Source organism: Bubalus kerabau, chromosome 9 (assembly GCF_029407905.1).
Source record: "Bubalus kerabau isolate K-KA32 ecotype Philippines breed swamp buffalo chromosome 9, PCC_UOA_SB_1v2, whole genome shotgun sequence".
NCBI classification, from domain to species: Eukaryota; Metazoa; Chordata; class Mammalia; order Artiodactyla; family Bovidae; genus Bubalus; species Bubalus kerabau.
Window position 1 is genome coordinate 99,969,656 of NC_073632.1, and position 25,091 is coordinate 99,994,746.

Genomic DNA, 25,091 nt, shown 5'->3' on the forward strand with positions numbered 1-25,091 from the left:
GAAGGAGTTCTCATCTATCAATTGGTGACTTACCAGTGGAATGTGCTTTCTAATAGAGCTGGGAACTTCCCATCCCTCCGTGTATTTAGGGAGAAGGAAGGGGTCCATCTATCAGGATCCTGGAGATGGTTCTCAAATTGGAAGCGGGACCAGGACCAGGCTTGATAGATGGATGATTCGCAGGGTCTCTTCAGAAACTCAGATTCAATTATTCTGAGTTAAACTGATTAGGAACCTTTCAGCTAAAACAGTTTCACTTTAGTCCACAAAAAGAAAATATTGTGAGTGGAGTGAGAGGCAGAATTTAACACTTCTTAATTACATTGAGTTCTGGGCAGATTACTTGTATTTTCTTAACTTCCAACATAACCCTTCAAAAATGTTGTAAACAGATGTGTCTAGTGGTTAGTATTTATAAGACAGGATTTTACAAGCATAGTTCCTATTAATAAATGATTTTTTTCTACTAAAATTTTTTATTTTAATAATACCTTATCTGAAACTCATCTTGTAGTTTTATTTCCATTGGTAGCATGATTTTTAATACACATGTTGTCATTTATATAAAATATTACCTGTTACTTGGTATAAAGTATTCTATTTAATTTCAAAACTTAGGATTTGGGGGAATTCCCTGGTGGCCCAATGGCTAGGACTCCATGCTGTCACTGCCGAGGGTCTGGGTTCAATTCCTGGTCAGAGAACTAAGGTCCAGCAAGCTGAGCACTGCAACCAAAAAGAGGAAAAAAAAAAATTTAACTCCCGAAATTTAGAATTTTATACATTGTCAATAATTGTTAAACGTCAAAGTGTATTTAATTTGGATATGGGGACTCAGAGAAAAAAGATCCTTTAAAGGAAAGCTTTTTTAAAGAATTTGCTCTAAATCTTAATTTTTATGTCCCTTAATATTTGCTCATTCTTAAAGTAACTAACTGCTCATTTGGTTAAATTGTTAGGGCTTAATTGTTAGGAAATGTAAAGTACTACTTGGATTTCATAAATATTTACACTGTAAAATCTTTCATTTTCATGATAACTATCTTCATTAATTTTATTTTTTTTGCGCATTTGATGCCTTCAAAACACTTAGAAAAAGATTGTGTTATGAAATTTAGATGTGCTGTGGCTTTAAAGCAACCACATACCATGTTAGTATTGCATCTTGAATTATCTTAACATTGACTGTAGATTTTGTAGGCACCTCCAGTTTGCTTTTGAAAAACTTGAAAGTTAATTTTGCTCTCTATTTTGTCCTCATTTTGTAAATACTAAGTTTTTCATTGATTTACAGGAACACTGTTGTCTTCTTAATCCACATTTGTGAAGTTGTGGTTTTAAAGCAACACTTTACCATGCTAGCACTGCATTTTGAATTGTCTTAGAGTTGACTGTTGACTTGAAAGGTATATGACCGTGGGCTGTTCACGCATCTCTGTGAGGCTAAGTCAGCCTGGAATGTGCAGTACTACAGGAGAACAGCTGGACAGTTTCAAGTACAATCTCCCTGGAAGATGTGCTTGGTGGGCATTTATAATGTGTGAATGGCTTATTTTAAATGGGTTTTAGAGTCTTCTGACACAAATATGTAGACTGCACTGGATGCTCTTTTTTTAAAAAAGTGTTTATTTTTATTTTATCTGTTTGTTTATTTATTGGCTGTACTGTGCAGCTTGCAGGATCTTAGTTCCCTGACCTGGGATTGAACCCCGGGCCCTCAGCAGTGAAAGCGTGGAGTCCTAACCCTTGGACTGCTGGCGAATTTCCAAATGTTCTTTTCTTGCCTGTTCACCACCACTGCCATCATCACCATCATTCCATTCACTCACTCATTCATTCACTGACTCAATGGACATTTATTGATTTACTAGGTATACACCATGTGCCAGGTACTTTTTATAGTACTAGATGTAACAGTAGGCAGTTAACAAGATCTCTGCTTTGTATTCTCTGGAAGGTCTTGTATTACACAATCTGCACGTATTATTTTACTTAATCCTGACGACAGCCCTGTGAGGTAGGTAGTAGTATCTCCCTTTCGCAGATTGAGAAGCTGAAAAGTGATGAGTCTCATGTCACGCCGCAGGGTCTGAGGTCAAGGAAGAGGGACCCTAAGGTCTGGGGCCTGAGCTGTTTTGCTGGCGCCTGGGAGCAGTGGCTAGGTTGCAGAGGAATTCCATGTGTCAGTTGTGTGGGTCTCCCGTGTCCCACGTGGGCGGTAAACCTTTCAAACTGTGGGAGTTTAGATATGAAGGCCAGCCACGTACACTTTCACTCATCTCTGGGCTAATTCAGTTGCGTTTGGTTTTAGAAACAGACTTGTTAAGATTTTTGCCTTTTGATGAAATGGGGAGGAAGGCCACCTCAGGTGGATTTTATTTGGATTTATTTGAATTTTAGGGTTTTCACATGAATATTTTGCATGTTTCCTTTTCTTCTGGTGTGGCCTTCATCTAGGACATTTTTGCAAAGGCATCGCTCAATTCCATATCTTTTCAGCCCATGTTATTTGAAATACTGCTTTTCCATCATGACGAAGGAGCAGACTAAAAGCTCTTTTAGCATGTGAGCGTATGGTGGAGGTTTTCCTCATTTGTGTTATTTCCTCAAAGGTGGATGTTTGTATTTGTGAGAGATTATTCTATCTTTTCAGAGAAGGCAATGGCACCCCACTCCAGTACTCTTGCCTGGAAAATCCCATGGACGGAGGAGGCTGGAAGGCTGCGGTCCATGGGGTCGCTGAGGGTCGGACACAACTGAGCAACTTCACTTTCACTTTTCAGTTTCATGCATTGGAGAAGGAAATGGCAACCCACTCCAGTGTTCTTGCCTGGAGAATCCCAGGGACGGGGGAGCCTGGTGGGCTGCCGTCTATGGGGTCGCACAGAGTTGGACACGACTGACGCGACTTAGCAGCAGCAGCATTCTATCTTTTGGGATCCTGTTTGGATGAAAGTAATTTATGTTTTTAGTTTTTATTATTACTACTATACATGTGTGTGTGTGTGTACTCAAGTGTGCATAGTCATGTCTGACTCTTTGCGACCCTAAGGACTGTAGTGCACCAGGCTCCTCTGTCCATCGAACTTTCCAGTCAAGATTACTGGAGTGGGTTGCCACAAGCCCGCATCTCTTAAGTCTCCTGCATTGGCAGGCAGATTCTTTATCAACTGTACCTCCTGGGAAGGCAATATGTGTGTGTGTGTGTATGCTTTTTTTTAACCAGGTGAAGCCCTTAGAATTGACTATAGATTATTAATAAAAAATGATGCTTGATGGGATATTCTTTCTGTATCACTGAGTGTTTGATGTCAGAAGTGAAGAATATGGCAGGAATTGAGTGTCTTGATTTTTAAGCGGAGAGGTTATTTCTGAGAGTTCATATTCCTTTTTTTTGTTCCTGACTTTCTTTTATTGTTGTTATTATTATTTTAATTTATTGGAAGTGTAGACACAGTGTTGTGTTAATTTCTGTCACAGAACAAAGTGAATCAGTCATATGTATTCATGTATCCCCTCTCTCCTGGATTGCCCCCGTCCCAGCATACTCCTTTTAAAATTGTATTCTTAATGTCAGTTTTTCTGTAACTACTTATAGATTAACTACTTATATCTTTTTATGTTTTTATTCTAGATAGACATTATTATCCACCCCATTTTATGGTGAGGGTAATGGGATTTCAGTTCAGTTCAGTCGCTCAGTCATGTTCAACTCTTTGCGACCCCATGGACTGCAGCACGCCAGGCCTCCTGTCCATCACCAACTCCCGGAGCTTGCTTAGACCTATGTCCGTTAAGTCAGTGATGCCATCCAACCATCTCATCCTCTGTTGTCCCCTTCTTCTCCTCCTGCCTTCAATCTTTTCTAGCATCAGGGTCTTTAGAAGGCTTCTAAGTCACTAAGAGATGAATTTCTAACTCATGTCCCCTGTGAAATCTGAGATATTTCCACTACATTTTATGTTTATTAAACATTTCTTATTAGCTGAAAGTTTGTTCCCTTTTACCAGCCTCTCCTATTTCTCCTTCCTCCATCCTGGCAACCATCTTTCTACTTTGTGAGTGTGTTTGTGTCACTTCCTTCTAACCTTTTATTAGGAATATCTGCAAAAATACAGAAAAGTTCAAAGAATTTTATAGTGAATAGTAGACCTAGACAGCATATTAAAAAGCAGAAACCTAGAGACATTACTTTGCCGACAAAGGCCCGTCTAGTCAAACCTATGGTTTTTCCATTGGTGATGTATGGATGTGAGAGTTGGACCATAAAGAAAGCTGAACACCAAAGAATTGATGCTTTTGAGCTGTGGTGTTGGAGAAGTGGACTGCAAGGAGATCCAACCAGTCCATCCTTAAGGAGATCAGTCCTGGGTGTTCATTGGAAGGACTGAGGCTGAAGCTGAAACTCCAATACTTTGGCCACCTGATGCAAAGAACTGACTCACTGGAAAAGACCCTGATGCTGGGAAGGACTGAAGGCAGGAGGAGAAGGGGACGACAGAGGATGAGATGGTTGGATGGCATCACCAATTCTATGGATGTGAGTTTGAGCAAGCTCTGGGAGTTGGTGATAGACAGGGAAGACTGGCGTGCCGCAGTCCATGGGGTCTCAAAGAGTCGGACATGCCTGAGTGACTGAACTGAATAGACCCATAACTTGAATTCTACTCTGTAATTGTTACAGTTTTGCTATATTTGCTTTTACATATGTCATTCTGCATTGTGTGTTTGTGGACAGAATATTTCTTTAGTAATTTACATAATGCTCAGATCTTTGCCAAGGAATTCAGTTTTAATGACTATTAATGCATATATCCTGTTATGTTATAATATTATGTCAGAATGAAGCATTAGAAAGATAAAGCCTAGGTTTTATGATGTGGAAATAATGCTGGGTTTTGTAATTTTAGGATGAAGCACTAAACTGAGAGTATTTTGCTGTAGTTGGACGAAGTCTAAGGAACTTGCAAAATCTAACATAGTTTGAAACCCCAAGTAACTCTATAAATTCATAGAACTAAAGTTACTTGGGTGACCTCAGTGATAAAAAATGGAATCAGGCAATGCAAACCCATTGGAAGTGTCTGAGGAATGTTGGAGATAAGTCAGTCTTTTGAGCAGTTCTGACTTGGAGTGATCTGTGTGTATATAGTATATCAAAAGGTCAGAATTGTCTTAATAGGGATACAAAAATATTTCCTTGCAATTAATTGTTCTTCTGATAAGTTTTCCACCCTCAGAAACATATTCATTTTGATATAATTCCCTTTCTCTCGTTTGTATCAAGGAGTAGTTGTTCTGTCTCAGGGTTGTTTGGAAGAAATATGCTTGTTTTCTGTTGGCTGATACTTTATTTTCTGGGTAACAGAAATGATGGTTCTGGATCTAAAGGAATAGGAGCTCAGTGACTTAAACTGCACCCTTCTTTTGTATTTATCTAGACTTTTTTTTTTTTTTTTTTAAATACAGACACAGGTCAAATGAACATTTTGGGAATTCCCATGTTTTCTGTTATATGACTTGGCTTCCGTGGCAACCTTCTGACTTCAGTCCCAGGGCTTGTGGTTACTTGGGTGGCAGGTCTTGGTGTGGCCTTAAGCGAGTCACTTGAAGCCTTGTTTCTGATGAGGGGCTTGGAGACAGGAATTTTTTATTCTTCTTTCTCCACCAGCACTAAAAATTCCTTGGTTCTGTGTTCACTAATAGAAATTTTTGTGGAGGTTAGATGGCTTTTTATAGCTATTGGGCTAATGACGTTTGGTGATGGCTCTTATTATGTGTCAACTAAAGTTAGAAAATGTATCTTCAAACGTGTATGAACTACATGGAAACTGTATGGAAATAGAATTCAGTTTGCGTGTGTGTGTGTGTACCTGGGTGTGTTGATGTATGTATGTGTACATAAATACTCATTTTTTCATGCAAAATAAGGAATTAAAAGCTTGTGTATATAAAGCAGAATCTTGTCTTTAGTATTACTTAAAAATCTTGTCTGTTGCATGTATGGATCCACTCATATTTTTTTAAAACAGGTCTTTTTAAAACAAATTTTTGCTTTTTAAAAAATATTTATTTGGCTGTACTGGGTCTTAGTTGTGGCACACGGGATATTCGATCTTTAGTTGTGACATGTAGAATCTTATATGCAACTTGTAGGATCTGGTTCCCCAATCAGTGATCGAACCAGGGCCCCCTATTTGGGATGGTCACCCACTGGGTGACCCACTTAGCCCCCAGGTCACCGGTGAAGTCCTTCATTCACATTTTTTATGAGAAGTGCTTTCTGAAAAAAACTGTTGTCATGTGTTTGTCCAGAATAACTGGGAAACCTCTGCTTAAACTGTTTTCTTCTATGAACTATAATTTCAAAAATTGAAACTTAAAATGGAAAATCTTACTGCAGAGATGGAATCTTATTCTCTCATTCAGCACCCCCTCCCCAATACCGCACCTTATCTTTTGGGGATTCTTGAAATGGGGGGTCTTTTTTCAAAAGCTACAGCAAGACTTCAAAACCTGTGAAACTCTGGTTTATCACTTTTTTTTTTTAAGGGCAGTTAAATGCATTTTTTTTTTTGAGAAAATAGCCACCTTTTGGAATAACAGGGACTTCTAGTGTAAGGCTCTGTAGTTTTCAGCACTCTGGAAAACGAAGTAACTCCAGCAAGGCACAGAGAGTGCACACCCTCTATTTTGCAAATCACAAAATGATTTTGAACGGCTGCTCTTGAGGCAGGATTTTTATGGCCGACATTCCAGCTGTGGTTTTGGAGACAGAATGTTTACTACCGCTCAAACACCAGGATGGTAGGTGTGTATTCTTCCTGCCAAGGGGCTTAAAAAAGCAGCTGAGGCACCCTTCGAGTGAGTAAACCTTTATTCAGCAAACTGGGGAGCCGCGTTCCTATGGAACTTTGGTGGTAATTCTGGAATGCGGAGCCCACAGCAGAGCAGTCATGGGCGAGCCCGGCGGCTCCAGGCCTGATGGCAGGCTGTTCTGGCTAATCGCTGCCGGCAGCCCATGGAAAACCACTTTCTGGTTAAGCCTGCATCATACTCTTCCACCAATGGAAAAAATTGAACATGATGAGGGTGTGTAGCTTGCAGACAAAAATATATCCAGCATTGCACAGGATCTGTTTTTAGCTCTTAACGGCCGAGCATTTGAAGTGTTAGAACGTTGTTTCCTGCCTTACCATGGGCAGAAAGAAGAGGGAGTCTGTGGATGTATAGAGAGACCCTAATTAAAACAGCCTGAGAAGCACTGGCTACGTCCAGAGTTCTGGCAAAGGTAAGGCTATAAATGTTCATTTCCCCGCTTTTGCAGTTGAGGCTTCATTTTATGCGTGAGAGATCAGCGTTTCTCGAAATATTCCTTTTTATTTCATTGGGTGCTGACTTTTGTTTCACAAGATTTTGTACTTGGGCAGCCCACGTTGGTGGGCACAAGGGAATAGGCCCTTTCAAGCTGGAGTGTGTGGCTGCTTTCACTCACCTATTGGTGATTGATGGCAGTTTCCCCATCCTGTTTTGCTACTGAACTCTCCAAAAGTGGATGGGTATATGCTGTAGGGATTTCTTTTTTCTGATACGTCAAGGAAGTTCCATTTCTCAGTCTGATCACGTTAAGCATTAATGGCCATAACCTTATCTTTACCAGTTACTTCTTTGAGGGCCCGGAAAGAAATGAAAATGTGTGCAGAGATTATATTTTACAGTTTCCTGGTTATTACATAACTTTATCAGGCCTTACTTTGGAGCTGAGTAAGCTCTTTCATTGAAGAATTTCTTTTCAAACTTGTAATTGGATGGTCACTCTTTATTCATGTTTATCCTTAACTTTTCCTCAAACTTTCTGAAAAAGAAATAGAATCCCTTGTAATCTGTGTGTGTGTTGGGAGGGGAACCTTATTGTAAGTAGAAGACTGATTCATGTCATAATCCCTCCGAGGTGGCTCATTCATCGGGCGTTTGTCTGAGCTCTGAATTTATCAGCAGCACCAGAGGGATGGATTCGGCAGAGTACTTCTCTCAGCTTTATGTTAATTTGGGCAAGCGTGTAATTCTCAGAAAATTGGTAGGTGGAGAGACAGAAATAGGAAGCTTTATTGAAGTCACTGTAAACTTGGAAGGTTATTTATAGAATTTCTGAAAAGTCAATGTGCTACAGAACAGCGACTGGAGTTTTCCCTAACACGTTTTCATCGTTTCACCATGGCCCTCTGTCCATCACACTCAGGAATTCTAAAGTTTTATACTTTCAGTAGAATGAGAGAGTGCTGTGAGTTATTTCAGGGAGGGTAATGTGTGGGCCTCTTCAGTGGGTGTCTTCCTTTATGGAGAAGTGTTCTGGGGCTGGAAGAATGTGAGTGTTGCCCAGGTAGGTTAGAATTAATAGGGACGTTGGTAGAAACGTAGTAATAAAGGTTTTATTTATTACACTTCCTTTGCGCGTAGAAAGTGAGGCTTTGGCAGGGCTGGCAACCATTCAGAGCAGGGAAGAAGGAGGCCCCACCTGCCTTCTTGTGTAGTCACATTAACACTTGTCAGCCCCTTGATTTTCACCAGAGCTTGTAGACAGAAGCTGAAGTCTGTTGAAGAGCCTTCTGACTCTAATCCATACCGACGTGGTGTTTTGAAGGCAAGCAGATAACACCTTCCTTTCGGTACTTTTAGTGGAGGGGCAGTGACTCGCAAAGCCTTCTTCTTCCCCCAGGCCTGGTCTGGGAGGCTTGGAAGTGCAAGATAAGGGCTGGGCTCCTTGCCAAAAGAATATCCTTCCGAAGTGGTCCTTCACTTAACCACTAAGTAGAATAGATGTTGCTGTCTTGGTGGTCCAAGATTGTGCTTGAGAAGAGCCATGTTGCCCTTTTCCAGAAATCTGAAGTTGGTGCAGGGTCCCTACAGCCTCTTCCTACAACAGCTATGGAATGGATGTGGGAACAATACAGAGAGGAACTCATGCTCCTTTATATCTGGGGGCACTTTTCCGTGTCTGTCTGTGTGCCTCCAGGTTTAGCCCACTTTGTAAGATTAATTTATGTAGGGAAAATAAATAAATCTGAGCTGAGATTCCTTAGCTCAACTGTGAGATTAGAAAAAGCACTTTCTTTTGACGGAACATTCAGAACAAGGTATTTTTGGACACATTAAATTGGAAAAAAATTTTCTATTAAGCCCTTAAAAATGTATTTATTGGTTGCTCTGGGTCCTTGTTTCTGTGTGCAGGCGTAATCTGGTTGCAGCGAGCGGGGACTACTTTTCACTGGTGCGTGGGCTTCTCATTTTGGTGACTTCTTTTGTTGCGGAGCACAGGCTCAGTAGCTGTGGTACATGGGCTTAGTTGCTCATGACATGTGGAATCTTCCTGGTGAGTGAGTGAGTGAAGTCGCTCAATTATGTCCAGTTTTTTGCGACCCCATGGACCGCAGCCTACCATGCTCCTCTGTCCATGGGATTTTCCAGGCAAGAGTACTGGAGTGGGGTGCCATGTCCTTCTCCAGAGGATCTTCCCCACCAGGGATCAAATCCATGTCCCCTCCATTGGCAAGTGGATTCTTATTCACTGTACTATCTGAGATGTCCTGGTTGTATTTTTTAGTTTTTAGTGATAATTTGTGTTTGTCCTTTGAAATTGTGTACCTTAAATAAAGGCCAAGGTAAAAATGGCTTTGCTAGAAAGACTTAAAAAAAAAAAAGGATTAAGGTATGGAATCAGAGAAACAGCAATAATATAAGAGGCAGGGAAAATAAATAAAGTAGATAAACCTGAATTTTTGACTCTTGAAAAGTACTAAACATTATATTTGTAGTAGTTTGGATTTTAGTGATGGTGTGTTGAGTGTCTTTTGATTATTCAGTTCCATGTTAGATGGACTCCCAAATGCTAGGAGGTGTTAATGTCAGTGTCTCAAGGACTATATCTCAGACTCTATTGTTAGCTATTTATAGTCTGTGGTGTTGTGGAACTGAAAAGGGCCTTAGGCAGTTTTTCAAATGGGAAAGCTGAAAACCTACAAAACTGAAATGGCTTGTCCAGACTTACTGAGATGGTTAGTTGCTGAGCTGAGATTCGATACCAGTTGTCTTGTTGATCTTTCTTTATGCTACCTGCTTATTTAATTGGGAATATTTTGGCTTATCCTAGTGGTGCATAAAGAATCCACCTGCCAATGCAGGAGATGCAAGAGACAGTGATTCAATCCTTGGGTTGGGAAAATCCCCTGGAGGAGGAAATGACAATCCACTCCAGTTTTCTTGCCTGAAAAATCCCATGGACAGAGGAACCTGGTGGACTACAGTCCATGGAGTTGCAAAAGAGTCAGACATGACTGAGCATGCAGCATGCACACATTCATAGCTCATCTTGATATCTTTATAAATTGATAGAGACATGTATACATACATATATGTATACATACACGTATCCATCTGTTTTCCCCCTTCACTTCCTTCCTGTCTCTCTCTGACTTACATACCTATTTACTTACCTGCTTACCAAACCAGACAAGCTTAAAGCTATAGTCAGAGACAAGACAAAGACTTGTTTTTCTTGGATCCTAATCAAGTTCAGAGCCATACACTCAGTCAGTGGTCATCATTCCCATTAACTATTGCCAGAGAGTTTTTGGTGCCCATGTATTAACCTATGTGATAAGGCAGCTTTGGCTAGACTTCACCTGTCAGTCTGTTCCTGTTTTGGCCTTAGATTAAGATGTTTTTTTCCATGATCCCATTCTGGTATGAGACTGCCGTTTTCCTTAGTTCTGGGCCTGACAAGAGAGGCTCTGGAAGGGAACAGAAGACAGCAGATGGACTCGCACTTTAGTGCCAAGGTAATGTAAGGCCATTTCGGAAAAATAAACTTTACATGTGAAGTGATAGACTAGGTTATCATTTCGTTCTAGGAAAGGGATGTGGTAAGGGCTACAGATAGTGTCAGGAAGAAGTCGGTCCAGGGTGTTCCTGAACCTTAAAGATAGGTTTGGAAATCCTGGATATCTTTAGGACAACACTGGAAAGTGATAATGGTCCCCATCCTGTTTTTGTACTTGACCGTGACACATCTCTCATTGCAGAATTGTTAGAGTAGGATTGCTGAGATGTAAAGAGCTCAAGAGAGATGTGGAGGGTAGGGGCTGGGAAGGACAAAAGCTAAAAATCCATATCATTCGAGCCCCTGAAGAGAAACTGAGTGGATAGATTGTTTTCAAGTTGTCTGTGGCCACTTGTGGAAGGTGGAGTGACAAGTGAAAAGAAGCATTGTTCACAGACAGTCATAAATAAGCCAGGAAAATCCATGATATCAAGAGGTCATAGCGAGTAAAGAACTCCATGGAAGCAGACACACACACACACTGCCTCATACATGTATCTGCATATATATTCTGTTGATGGTTGATAGAATGGTCACAAATGGATCAAAAGTTAAGTACAAAACAGGAAACCCCCAAACTCAGAAGTAACTGCAACCTGGTGAAAACCTTCATGATAAATCGTCAGAGTTCCTTACTAGAGTTGATGCGCTTTTGTCCTGGTGCCTTATCTCACGTGTGTATTATCAGTGGTTCTCAGATGCTTTCCTGAAGTCTAATAGTGGAGGGTCATGGCTCCAGGGTCTGTTTCCCTTCTGGTACCTGAGCAGTCCTGGGAGGAAGCCTCCTTCCCCTTTGGCTGATGAAGGACTGTGCAGGTCTCCCCTCTCTCCTGCTACAGCTGATTCTCTGCAGTCACCCCCATTCACATGCTGGGATTTCTCCTGAAGACAGACAGACACACACCCACCCACCTACCCACCCACCCACGCTCTTTAGGATTCCTAGCAATCACGGGGTTCTCTGCTCTTCATGGTAGAACTCCTGGCCAAGTTGTCTCTATTCACCATCTTCAATTTCATGGACCTCATCTTCAGACTCACGTCAACCCAGGTTTCTCCACCTGGACCTGCTCAGGTCAGGTTCACTGAGAGCCTCCACGTTGCTAACTTCAGAAGGGCTCTGTTCTCAGTCCTTATTACGTGAACCATCAAATGCTCACAGTCTCCTCCCTGAAAAGCCTTTTTTCAATGGGGCTTTGTGGGCAACATATTTTCTTGGTTTCCTAATTTTTAAAAAATTTTTTATTGGTGGGCAATTGCTTTACAGTATTGTGCTGGTTTCTGCCACATATCAACATGAGTCAGCTACTGGCATACATATATCCCCTCCCTCTGGAACCTCCCTCCTATCTCCCACTGCATCCCACCCCTCTAGGTTGTCTCAGAGCCCTGGTTTGAGTTCCTGAGTCATGCAGCAAATTCCCACTGGCTGTCTATCTTACACATGGTAATGTGTATGCTTCCATGCTTCTCTCTCAATTCATCCCACCTTCTCCTTGGTTTCCTCTTAATTGGATTCACTGACATCTCCTCCTGTTGCTCCTGATTTCTTGGCCTTTTGGTCCTGGGGCTCTTTGGCGTCTTCTCTTCCCTTGGTTTACTTATTCCCTCGGGGAGCTCATCCACTGTGTGTTTATCAGGCATCCCCACGTGGGTGAGAGCAGGTTTGCACCCAGGCCCATTTCTTCCTAGAATTCTTGGCTCCTAAAGTCCAGTGTTCACTCAGCGTTGGCACTTGAACATCCAGGGGGCATCTCCCACCCGAGACATGCAGAACCCACCTCCTCGTCTTTCTTCTAAGGGAGGGAGAGGCTGTCTTCCCCATTCTGGGGGCTTAGACTGAAGATCAAATCGTGGTGTCATTTCTGACTGTACCACTCACTCCCATCCACCTGGGCCTCCCATTGGCTCTCCTTTCAGCTGTCTCTAGACTCCCCACCGGAGTCTGACCTCCCCATCACCTCTCACCTGCAAGACCCTCCCAGCCGGACAGGCCCCGGCTTCCCCCTTGCTGCCTGCAGTCCAGATCAGCCTCTTGAAATATATCCCATGAGGAGGCACCTCTATTCACAGCCCTCTATTAGAAAATTTCCATCTCAATGTAAAAACCAGAGTCCTTACAGTGGCCCTTAGGGCTGGACCCTGTGGCTCCTTGTCCCCTTTCTGACCCCTCCTGCTCCAGCCATGCTGGCTTGCTGCGCGTGCACCACTCTGGGCATTTGCACCTCTGTCTTCTGTTTCCGCAAAATCACTGCAGATGGTGATTGCAGCCATGAAATTAAAAGATGCTTGCTCCTTGGAAGGAAAGTTATGACCAACCTAGACAGCATATTAAAAAGCAGAGACATTACTTTGCCAACAAAGGTCCGTCTAGTCAAGGCTATGGTTTTTCTAGAAGTCATGTATGAATGTGACAGTTGGACTATAAAAAGAAAGCTGAGTGCTAAAGAATTGATGCTTTTGAACTGTGGTGTTGAGAAGGCTCTTGAGAGTCCCTTGGACTGCAAGGAGATCCAACCAGTCCATCCTAAAGGAGATCACTCCTGGGTGTTCATTGGAAGGACTAATGTTGAAGCTGAAACTCCAGTACTTTGGCCACCTCATGTGAAAAGCTGACTCATTGGAAAAGACCCTGATGCTGGGAAAGATTGAGGACAGGAGGAGAAGGGGACGACAGAGGATGAGATGGTTGGATGGCATCACCGACTCAATGGACATGGGTTTGGGTGGACTCCGGGAGTTGGTGATAGACAGGGAGGCCTGGCGTGCTGCGGTTCATGGGATTGCAAAGAGTCGGACACGACTGAGTGACTGAACTGAACTTCTGTTTCCAGTGTTCTTTCTTTCCCGAGAATCTGCACAGTCTCCTTCTCCTGCAAGTCCTCGCTTAATGTCACAGCCATGAGGTCTTTTCTGCTCTCCTTTCTGAACCTATAGCTCCCCTCTCCCCACATTACCTGGTTCCCCCATCACCCTTTATTTTTTTGCCCTGAAGGAGGAAATGACAACCCACTCCAGTGTTCTTGCCTGGAGAATCCCGTGGATAGAGGAACCTGGCAGGCTAGAGTCCATGGGCCCATAAAGAGTTGGACACAACTGAGTGTCTGAGCACGCACTTACTCACCTTATAACTTATTTACTGTCATGGTTTATTGTTTAGTCTCCCCACTATAATATAAGCTCCATAAAAGGGATATTTTTGGGGCAGGAGATGTGTTTATTGCTATATTCCAGGGCGTAGAACAGTTCTAGCACAGACTAGGTGCTCAGGAAACACTGATCACATTATGGAAATGTATCCTACTTAAGATACCTGATGATGTAACTAAAGCACCTAAGTATGCTAAATACCATGGAGCCCCTGTATTTTATCTCAAAATGTAAATTTCATATTTTACTTCATGATCTATGTTTCTTTATTATGGCAGCAACGTTTAGAATACTTAGCACTGGATGAAATGGAAGCTTCAGGAAGATTCCCCCTTGATTATTCTGTGTACTGCTCCCCAAACCCCGCCACCCAGCCAACACACATACATTGTCTTGGTTGTCATGTCCCACCACCACAGCCTTCAGGAGGCATATTCTAAGTTATAATTGGTATTTAGAATAATGACCATGCACCTTACACTATCAAGAAAACAAAATTCTCATTTGTGAAGTATTCTCGGTAAGCAGTAGCATAGAATAAGTACATTTGAACCTTCCAGCTCCTTAGTTAACATTTCAGTTTTTCATTTCATTCTCATGTCCCGATCCCCAACTTCGGAAGCCTCTGCTGCCTGGAGAAAGGGTACCCATGCATGCATGCTAAGTCACTTCAGTTGTGTCCGACTCTGTGCGACCCCATAGATGGCAGCCCACCAGGCTCCCCCGTCCCTGGGATTCTCCAGGCAAGAATCCTAGAGTGGGTTGCCATTTCCTTCTCCAGGGGTACCCATAGGGAAACGTATTTATGAAAGGGACGTGAGTCACAACCATTCTTCTTATAAGAGGAGCCTGAAAGTTAAGTTGGACGTTTTAAAAAAAGATATGGAGGGACTTCCCTGGTGGTCCAGTGGTTAAGACTCCATGCCCCCAAGGCAGGGGGCCCGGGTTTGATCCTACACGTTGCAACTAAGAGCCGGCAAAGCTAAATCAATAATAAGTAAATATTAAAAGATATAGGATATTTTCATATTTCAAAAGTACAGGAAAATTTAAAATTGGTAGAAATACATCTATGCAACCCCATGGACTGTAGCCCCCCAGGCTCCTCTGTCCATGGAATTGTCCAGGCAAGAATACTAGAGTGGGTTGCCATGCCCTCCTCTAGGGGATCTTCCCGACCCAGGGATTGAACCCAGGTCTCCCGCATTGCAGGCGGAATCTTTACCATCTGAGCCACCAGGGAAGCAACAAAAATGAAAGAAATCCAGAATTTCCTACCTTTGGATTCTTACCTGTGCTCCTTAGGGATCTTGGTCAAAGTATTTAATCCATGGAGGCTAACACTCCCTTTCCTGTAAATCAAGGATGGTTATGTCAGCTGTTGGGCTCTTGTGCCCTGGGGAGCCCTGACACACAGCAGCTCAGGACATATTAAACTCTCCCCCTTCTGTCTGTACACCCATCTCCTTGAGGTGACAAACGTTCTCAATTCCTGTAAATTATAAAAGGTAAGTTATCAGTGCTAATATTAGTCCTTTTTTTCCTTCCCCTGAAAGTTTCTGTAATGTTACTAGCTAAAATCTTACCAGGTTTGTTTTGAATAATACATGTTCTATGGAAAAGTTCAGCAGTGATTGGTTTAATTATACCTTCAGGCCCAAGAACAACTTACATTGTGCCTTTCAGATACAGACTTTAACAGAAATGAATGCTTCAATCAGGCTGTAAGCCGGATGGGAGTAAAATAGTTACACATTTATGAGGGTGAGAAAAGCCCCTGTTTAAATGAGGGGAAAACCGTGTGGTTTAAGCCTGTTCATTTTTTTAACTTAAATGGAACAGGAATATAATGAAGAAATACTTTGCCAAGAATAACCTGGTACAGTCACCAAGGTATATTTCGGTCACAGAACGTGACTGAGGTTCAGGCTCACGATGCCTGCTTTTGATTTACGGGAGCACGTGCCGCACAGACAAGTCTCGGAGTCAGTGAGAGGCTGTGTGTTTACAGCCGGGGTTCTGATGCCTGCTCTTCTGTTTTCATCTTGCTGTGAATCTTGGGAGGTGCCTGCCCGTGTCTGAACTCGCTGGTTGTAGAATGGCTCGTGTTCCTTACAGTTAAAACAGAGAGGTTATTTAAAAGTCATGCGAACCACTTTGAATCCCATATTCATAAAAATTCCAAGAGAGGGTTATTTAAAAGTCATGTTAACCATTTTGAGTCTTGAGCATCTTTGTTTCCGGCTGTCACCAAAGCAGTACTAGGTCTGCAGAGATCAGGCTCCTGACTGACTTTTGGATGAGACTTGTACACTTGGGAGACAAATGCAGAGTAGAATTCAACATTTGGTACTAAAAAAGAAAAAGAGAAATATCCATGCTATTGTGCTAGAAAGAGCATGGATGGAAATGTGTGAGATGCATTTTGATAATTTCTGAAAGAAAAATAAGAAAAAAGGTTTATCTTTAGATGGATTATTTAGACTATATAGTCTATATAATATGTAGACTATATTATTTTAGGCTATATTCTGTAAATTTTTATGGAAAAGGTAATTCAAAAAAAAAAAAGAAACAAACCCTGAAATATTTTCAGTTTCTGTGATGGCTCAGATGTAGCTGGGCCTCTCAATTCACTGACATTCCAGAAACATACCAGTAATATTTGTGGGACTGTTGGGCTCACCACGTCTCTCAGAAACTCAATGCCGTTAACGTTGTTGGGAACTTGCTTATTGATTCTACAAATGTTTTCATGTTAATTTTTGCATCCCCTTCCTACACAAGCCAATAAGGCTTCTGGGGAAGGGTTCGGATCATAAGTCGCTGTTATTTCTCTCCAGTGCCCAGTCCATGGGGGGCTTGGGGGATGTACAGGTGTGTGTGAAAAAATTCACGCTGAACTGGTGAGTGGAACTCTTCTTTTACTTCAGTTCCCCAAGTTTCTGTCAACACTAAGAACATTTTCTTTTTTTTGCCAACTCTGCCTCCCACATGAATATTTGAGCTATTGCTTGCTGGGGACACCTTCCGAGGTGGTGTCCCAAAGTGTCCCTAGGAGATGGCTCACATGTGATGCTTCTGAGGACGGGGTCGGGGGAGGGCACGAAGGTGAAGGTGATGGGCAGTGACCAGCAAGATTTCGCCCAGCCTCCTCACTCTCATCCCACCTCTTCCTCTTATCTCTTGCTTCTCATCCCTCGCAACATTGTCCCTGACACTTGTGCCCAGTCCTTGCTGCCCTGTCACCTTTCCTGAACAAGCTGGGGACTTTCTCCTCTCAGTCCACTTGTTGATTCGGTCACTTGTGGATTCAGTAGGTGGCCCTAGAGTGCCCGTGTCTTTGGATGTGCCCTTTCCTATTCCTTGGATTGTCCTTCTCTTTCTTCATCCAGCAGAATCCCACACATCCTCTAGGCCCAGTTCTTCATCTGACTTTTTTAATGGGGTCATTTTTAACTTTCATAGGAAGGATTTGGAAGTCCAATGAAGGTTTGTCTTAATTTGTGGCCTGCAGAAAGGTGAAGGCCTCACGTGTGGCACATCCTTGACAGAGAGTCCTTTTCTCTTTTGATCTTCTTCTCTCAGGCTGAAATGTTTCCCTTGGGTGATGATTTGTTGGATGCTTCGAGACTCTCTAGACCTGGGTTGCTATTGGATCTTATTAGAATGGATATGTCATTCTGATGAAATTACCACTTGGCAGTTTTATGAATCATTGTTTTTGAGCTCTTTTTTTGACCAATACTCAAGGAGACATAAATTTAATTCACAACCCAGTGTATAGGCAAACATAAGCACACAAAAAAATTTAGTGTCATAGGACAATTTTTACCCTTATTGGGATGTAACCCTCTTACCCCCCCCCCACCACCCCCACCATATTCCTTGCTCCATTTCCATCCTATTCATTTAAAAATACTGGTATCAAATCATTGCATAAATGTCATGACCCAACAATGGTTCATGAACCCTTGGACAAACACTTCTGTTAGCAATGCTGCAGATGTTAATTTTTTTCTTTTTTTATAAAAATGGGTGTCAGCGTTGAGACACTGCTTGTGATAAATTGGCTTACTAAGGTGATGAACTGTGCAAAAAGCTGGGCTGTTGTCTCTGTGGAATTTATTGCTTTTCCTCTACTGAATACCAGCCATGCTTGTCTGCTGAGGTCCTATTCCAGGCATCCCTTGCTGCAGATTGGTTTGTCTTTTCATCTGTTAATATGCATTTGGAAGGAGCCCCGTAGAATTGAAATAGACCCAGTGGGACTCCACAATGGATGCTTAGCTTGCGAGGCCTTAGGAGCAGTCCACATTCTGCCCACTTTTTAAGGATTACTCTCCCCAAGCACTATTCCTGTGGAGATCAGATGTTCCTTTCGCTTGTGTCTTCATACAGATTGGGGTCAAATTTTCTTAAGATTAGGAGTGAGTTCCTTCAGGTCCTGTCACCCGTGCATTCGGAGCGCAGCTCATGGACTGAAGAGGGCATTCGCAAGTCTGGGCCGTATTGACAGAGTTTGTTAAGTTTAGGTCCTTAGTTTCAGTGCTGTGCTTTTAGATGTTTAGGCATATTTGTTGTTCAGTTTCAGTGTTTTTAATGAGACAGGCAATAAAATTTTAAGGCAGGGTTTCTCAACCTCAACACCAATGATGTATGGAGCCAACTAATTCTTTATTGTGGAAATTGTCCTGTGCATTGTAAGATGTTTAGTAGCATCTCTGAACACTGCCCACTAGAGCCAGTTCCCCAGTGTGACAACCAAAGATGTGTTTCGAGATTGCCAATGTCCCCTGGGGACCAAAGTCGCAGTGGTTGAGATCAGCTGGGTAAACACGATGTCAATTGTTCAGTGAGCACTTAGGTTATTTTCTTACATTTTCTAATATGTAATACAGGTACATGATTTGTGTCATTGTCTTTTTTTTGACATTTGACACATCTGACAAATTAGTTTTATGTGCTGTAACTATTGGGGAATTGATCAAATTCAGATAAATACTAAGACTGGAAGTTGAAAAATTACAAGTTTATGTGTGTGTGTATATATCTATACATATATATACACATATATAATGTATTAATAGTTAACAAAATGTTTGAAACAGCTGGCTGTTATAATATTATAATGCACCAAGTTAAATTTATAACTAAAAATTAGTAATAGTACTGTATATTAGTGTTTGCATTTCACAGTTTTTTTGGGTGGTTTCACATGTATTTCTACATTAAATTCTCAACTCACGGAGTAGGTGTGACAGCTATTTTTATCCTTAAGCTGCAGATGGGGAAAATGAGATGCAGAAAGCACAAGTAATTCACCCTGAAACTCACATGCTGTTTAAGAACTGGAAGCAGGGCTTAAACTCAAGTTCTGTGACACAAACCAGTCTGGGATTCTGAGGCTTGTCTCCTTAATGAGTCAAGCTCCCCCTGGCCCCACAGCCCCCACCCCTAAATAAAGGGAACTAAGTAGATATTGTTAGGGTTAATGGTGTGTCCTTATCTTTTATTTTTTCAGCTCTTATCAGTATCTGAAATGTTTGCTTTGTCCAGTGATGGGGTTCCTCTTTCATTATAAAAAATCTTTCTGAAATTATATAGGAAGCCTTGTTGATATCTCATGGATGGGAGAACTTGAGCTCCCCTTAACCACCTCACCCAGCCATAAATCTGGCTTTTGTGCAGAGTCCCCACGCCTCTGTTCTGCTTGCTACATCAGTTAGCCCCCAGCCCTCCTCACAGCACCATCTGGTCCCCTGGGGTCGTCCTTGACTTCCCTGTGGTCGCTCCATCTGGGCAGTCGGTGCTGGCGGAGACAAAGCACGGCCGGAGGAGTTTAGTTCCCTTTGCTCTGAACTCTATACTACAGGAAAGTGGAGACGCTGGCATTTTTGATGCATCAGTTCAAGACCAAGCTCAAGGCAAATGAAGAAAAGGTAAAGCTTGAATTTCCTCCTAAAAGATGATTTACTGTGAGATTCAGTAGGTCACGGGGGTTGCTGGGATTCTGATGACATACTTGTGAAATTCCTCCACATTGCTGGGCGTTTCTGGGGTGGTAATGGATTACAATTTAAAAAAGTTAGTTTAAATTAGGTGTTTGGGGTTAATGTATACGCACTATTATATATAAAATAGATAATCAACAAGGTACTGAATAGCAGAGGGAATTATACTCAATATTTTGTAATAACCTATAAGGGAAAAGAATCTGAAAAAATATATGTGTATCATATGTATATATATGCATGTATTCATGTATATATACGTGAATATATATACATGAATATATATTCATGTATACACACATATTCATGTATATCAACATTCATGTATATATACATGAATATATACATGAATATACATATACATATGTATATGAATCATATGTGAATCATGTATATGTATATATGAATCTCATGTACTTTGCTGTACACCTGAAACTCACTCAACATTGTAAATCAATTATACTTCAATTAAAAAAAAGAAACGAAAAAAGTTCCATTCTTATTTGTGATTTTAGCTTAAAAAGCTACATAGCACATTCATAACATTGGGGATTGGAAGGGAATGCAGGCAACAAAATACAAAGGCTTTTTTTTCAGGTTCAGGAGATTGTGATCAATTTTTTAAAATCCCAGTATTTTATGATAATTATAAAAAAATAATTGTAGAAATAAATGTATACACAGCATAGGGTATTTGTGAAGTACACACAGCCTTAGCACCATTTCATTTATTCCTAAGAAACTTAAAATTCCTCCTGGCCGGCTGTGGGCCTTGTGGAACCGGAGTGTACCTGATGTGTATTTCTGCAGATTATGTACCCAATGTGCAGGTTTTTATCTACAGGGGGCTTTTAACTATTTCTTTTCCTTTTAAAAAAATTTCTCAGGAAATCTGTCATTTTGATATTGTCAGCCAGCTTTCTATCAATAAATTTTTTTTTTTAACTTGGATACCATAAAATGCTTTTAGTAAAGGATTTCAGAGACTCGGGGTTGCAGAAAATCTGACTTGTTTATTCTCCTGCCTTCAGACAAAAGTCCCAGCTGAAACTTGACAGATAAATATCTGTTCTATTTGCTAAACTCCTCAGGGACAGTTCTAAAGTCATCCTCTGAGATTACCCTTCCTTGTCAATAAATTCCTAGTAAATACTAGATAAATTCTTGCCACAGTTGAGGGCTGTTTTCTTTCTGCAGGAGTGATTGGCCGGGGATGTTGAACAGCTGGTCAGCATCACCCACGTGTCACAATGCACGTCATATCTGCCTTTGGGGTTTTCTCTAGGCAGGACTGTGTTCATTCTTGAGGCATGGCCTCATGGGTTTATACATCAATCTTTCAGCCAGTTCCTGTTAGGATGATTCCTGCTCATAGTCTGTGCCCAAATCAGTCTTCTTACATGTGAAGCTGCTTTCATTCAACAGGTATCGATTAAATGCTTCTGTGAGCTCAAGATGCAGACCTTAGCGGATCGAACCTTGGAAAGGACAGGGTCCGGGGCTGTGTGTTTTGAAATAGGACATGAAATCTTAACTTAAGCTATTTAACTTTAGAAGGAGTCAGACAAGGTGAAGTTACAACCTGCCCCAGGGGCATAAGCTTCCAAGCTCAAGCCATTCTGCACCTTTGAACCCCTCCTCCCCAAACTCCACCATCTCTGTGTCCTTGAGTGGCCCACACAGCGGGCCCCTCTCCCAGTGGCAGCTTTGTGCCCATGGGTTGAGGGGCTTGAGTGGTGCTGTGTGTGCGCGTCTTCGGGCATGTGACCCTCCGATCAGAAGGGCCTGACAAAGAGTCGCTGGGAGATTGTCACCTGTGGGTCATCACCAGACCTTGGTCTTGAGGAAAGCAAGCACAAAGGCTCACTCCCTTCAGCTTGTGGTGGGAGCGGCAGCTGGGAGCTTCTCTGACTTTTAGCTTCTACTAAAATGTAGCTGAGAAAAGACAACAAAGGTATTGAACTTTCAAAAGGTAGGGTGCTGCTGTTCCAGCTCCCATGTCACATGTGTCATGGGTAACTCACTCAGTGGCTCTTCCGCCTTTTAGATGTTCGGGAGAGCTGCCCTTGGAAAGATGTGATCAGTAGTGGGCTGGATACCACTTCAGACCTCATTGGTTAGAGATGCTGGCTTCAGTCTTTATAGACTCACATGAGCGGTTAGATTTCCTGCTGATGCCTAAGTGGGAAATCTTTTTGACTTTTTTTTTTTTTTTAATTTAAATTGTGTGTGTGTGGATCATCCTAGGTAGACTTGTGTCTTTGGCTTTACTGGGGATACTTATGTCTTGTACCCAGAGAAGGCAATGGCATCTCACTCCAGTACTCTTGCCTGGAAAGTCCCATGGACGGAGGAGCCTGGTGGGCTGCAGTCCATGGGGTCGCTAAGAGTCGGACACGACTGAGTGACTTCACTTTCACTTTTCACTTTCATGCATTGGAGAAGGAAATGGCAACCCACTCCAGAGTTCTTGCCTGGAGAATCCCAGGGACTGGGGAGCCTGGTGGGCTGCCGTCTATGGGGTCGCACAGAGTCGGACACGATTGAAGCAACTTAGCAGCATGTCTTGTACCAGTGCTCTGTGAATTTTAGAAGTGACCATCAAACCGTCCAAAGAGGCTATACAAGTGGTTAACAAGCCATGGTAAGATGTTCAACATCACTAATCATCAGGGAAGTGTAAATCAAAGCCACAGTAAGATATCATCTCATACTATAGGATGGCCACTATATTTAAAAACAAACAAACAAACAAATAGGAAATCACAAGTGTTCCTGAGGATGCAGAGAAAAATTAGAACCTATACTCTATTGATAGGAATGTAAAATGGTGCGGCTGCTATGGGAAACAGTATGGTGGGTCCTCAAAAAAATGAACAATGGAAAAATCATATGATCAAGCAATTCCACTTCTGAGTATATACCCCAAAGAATTGCAGGCAGGGTCTCAAAGAGATATGTGTACACCTGTGTTCATAGCAGCATTATTCACAATAGACAAGAGGTGGAAAGCAGTTTCTAAGTGTCTGTTTACAGATAAATGGATAAACAGAATGTGAATAATGGAATGTTATGCAGCCTTAAAAAGGAAGGAAATTTTGACACATGCTACAACACAAAGGAGCCTTGAAGACATTACGCTAAACGAAAAAAGCCAGTGATAAATGTCAAATCCTGTGCGATTCCACTTACATGGTGTACCTAGAGCAGTCAGATTCGTTAGAGAGACAGAAAAAGAATGGTTGTTACCAGCGGCTGGGGAGATGGAGGAGAGAGTGAGGTGAGGAGTTTAATGCAAGAGGTTTAGTTTTGCAAGATGAAAAGAGTTCGGGAGACGAATTGCATAACAATGTGAATGTACTTTACACTACTGTCTGACCACTTAAAAATGGTTCAGATGGTAAATGTTATGTGCATTGTACTGCAATTACAAATATAGTTGTTTTTTTTTAAAGAGGAAAAAGGTCACTATTGAGCCCTCACTGCTTTGCTCTCTGTCTGCAGAGAAAATAAAGGCTTTGTGTCCCGGCCGTGAACACAGCCAGATGGCAGCACCCCCATCTTTCCCTCAAAGGTGGGCTTCCTGCCACTGGCCTCTTGCAGCGGGGCCCACGCATGTGCTGGAGAAAACCTTTTTCATCTCATCTCTGGGGTCGGCATCTCTGACACACGTTATTTTAGCCAAGGGCTATTTCTCTGTGATTCTACATTTTGGGTTTTGTTTTCGCTGCTTCATCAGCTGGGGAACAGTGACCTGTTGTTGCCGTGCCGGGATGCTGCTCCTGTGATCTTGCCAGGGCGGTGGGTCTGGGAGTTGTTTTCCGAGCGGTGGTGACAGACAAGCTGTGACTCAGGGCAGCGCTCACCTGCTCTCCTCCGAAACAAAGGCATGCGTTTGCCTGAGGACAGAGTGAAAGGCCTTTCGCAAGGTTGCTGGGGGCGGTCCTGGCTTCCTTCACATCTTCCAGACAGCCCCGATGAATCACGCAGCTCACAGACATGCCGTTTATTATTTTCACAGCGATTCTGGACACCCATTGTTTCTCCACGTAATTTACGTCAAGCCTTCCTTTTGACTTTTGGGGGGACCGGGTGTAAAGTGCTTGACAGAGTTTTCCCCTGTTTCTGTTTTTTCAGGATCATTTCATGGATCCACTGCCCGGACTTCCTAACCACGCTGCCTTGCTCCTGGGACCCTGTCAAGTCGACTGACCATTAATCTCCCTCAGTGCACAAACCAGACTGCAGGTGAGTCCGGCCCATGGGAGCTGTGGTTCGTGTCCAGTGCCATGGCTGTGTTAGTAAAGGTTTAATTATTTGTTCCCATTATTTGTGTTTTAAACTGAGTTTGATCATTGCCTCCAAAGAAATGTCAGCCCTTTTGACTTTTGTGGCTGTACATTCTTACATATAAAAGAGTGGAAATTAAAAACCAACTTCATATATTAGAAGTAGGTAACCCACTGCAGTATTCTTGCCTGGAGAATCCCATGGACAGAGGAGGCTGGTGGGCTACAGTCCATGGGGTCGCAAGAGTCGGACACAACTGAGTGACTAAACCTAACCTCATATATTAGAAACGTAACTGGAAGCATCGTTTCTGACTTGCCTCAAACAGTGATACATTGGTTAGAATAAAAAAAAACAAAAAAAAACAAAACAAAACTGAGGGGGTGGGGTGGTTTGAATCGTCCCCTGGAATTTGGCTTAACTAACAGACTCTTTAAACAAATTGGAGTTTTAAAGGAAATTGATAGAATCTAAGTTTGGGTTTTTTTTTTGGATGCTCACATTCTTTTTTTTTTTAATTAAAAAAATTTAAATATTTCTTTCTAGGATGCTCACATTCTAACAAGTCAGCTTCAGACTTTTCTCTTTTAGCAGGTTCTAAAGTGAGGACCCTTAAAGTCTTTAGAAAAGCACGAGAGATTAGTTTCATTAAAATGTTTTTCTGTCCCAAAGGAGAGCTTTTATTTTCCTCCCCCTGTTTTTCACCTCAGCCTAGTTTTTGAGAACATTTAGTCTTTATCCTTTGAGGTATGCTATTCTGT

The 25,091-nt window shown here is 42.1% G+C and overlaps 1 protein-coding gene across 15 annotated transcripts in view; it reads left to right on the plus strand.

Moving 5' to 3' along the window:
• The window catches only part of TIAM2 (TIAM Rac1 associated GEF 2), a 234,038-nt gene that overhangs the window by 95,240 nt on the left and 113,707 nt on the right, over positions 1-25,091 (plus strand). For 14 of the 15 annotated variants that reach the window (XM_055536045.1, XM_055536041.1, XM_055536039.1 and 11 more), the window contains one exon: positions 24,178-24,288. The gene's annotated coding sequence lies outside the window, so the exon portion shown is untranslated. Of the gene's footprint in view, positions 1-7,148; positions 7,292-24,177; positions 24,289-25,091 lie in introns of those variants that run through there. The other variant, XM_055536047.1, reaches the window with a different exon arrangement.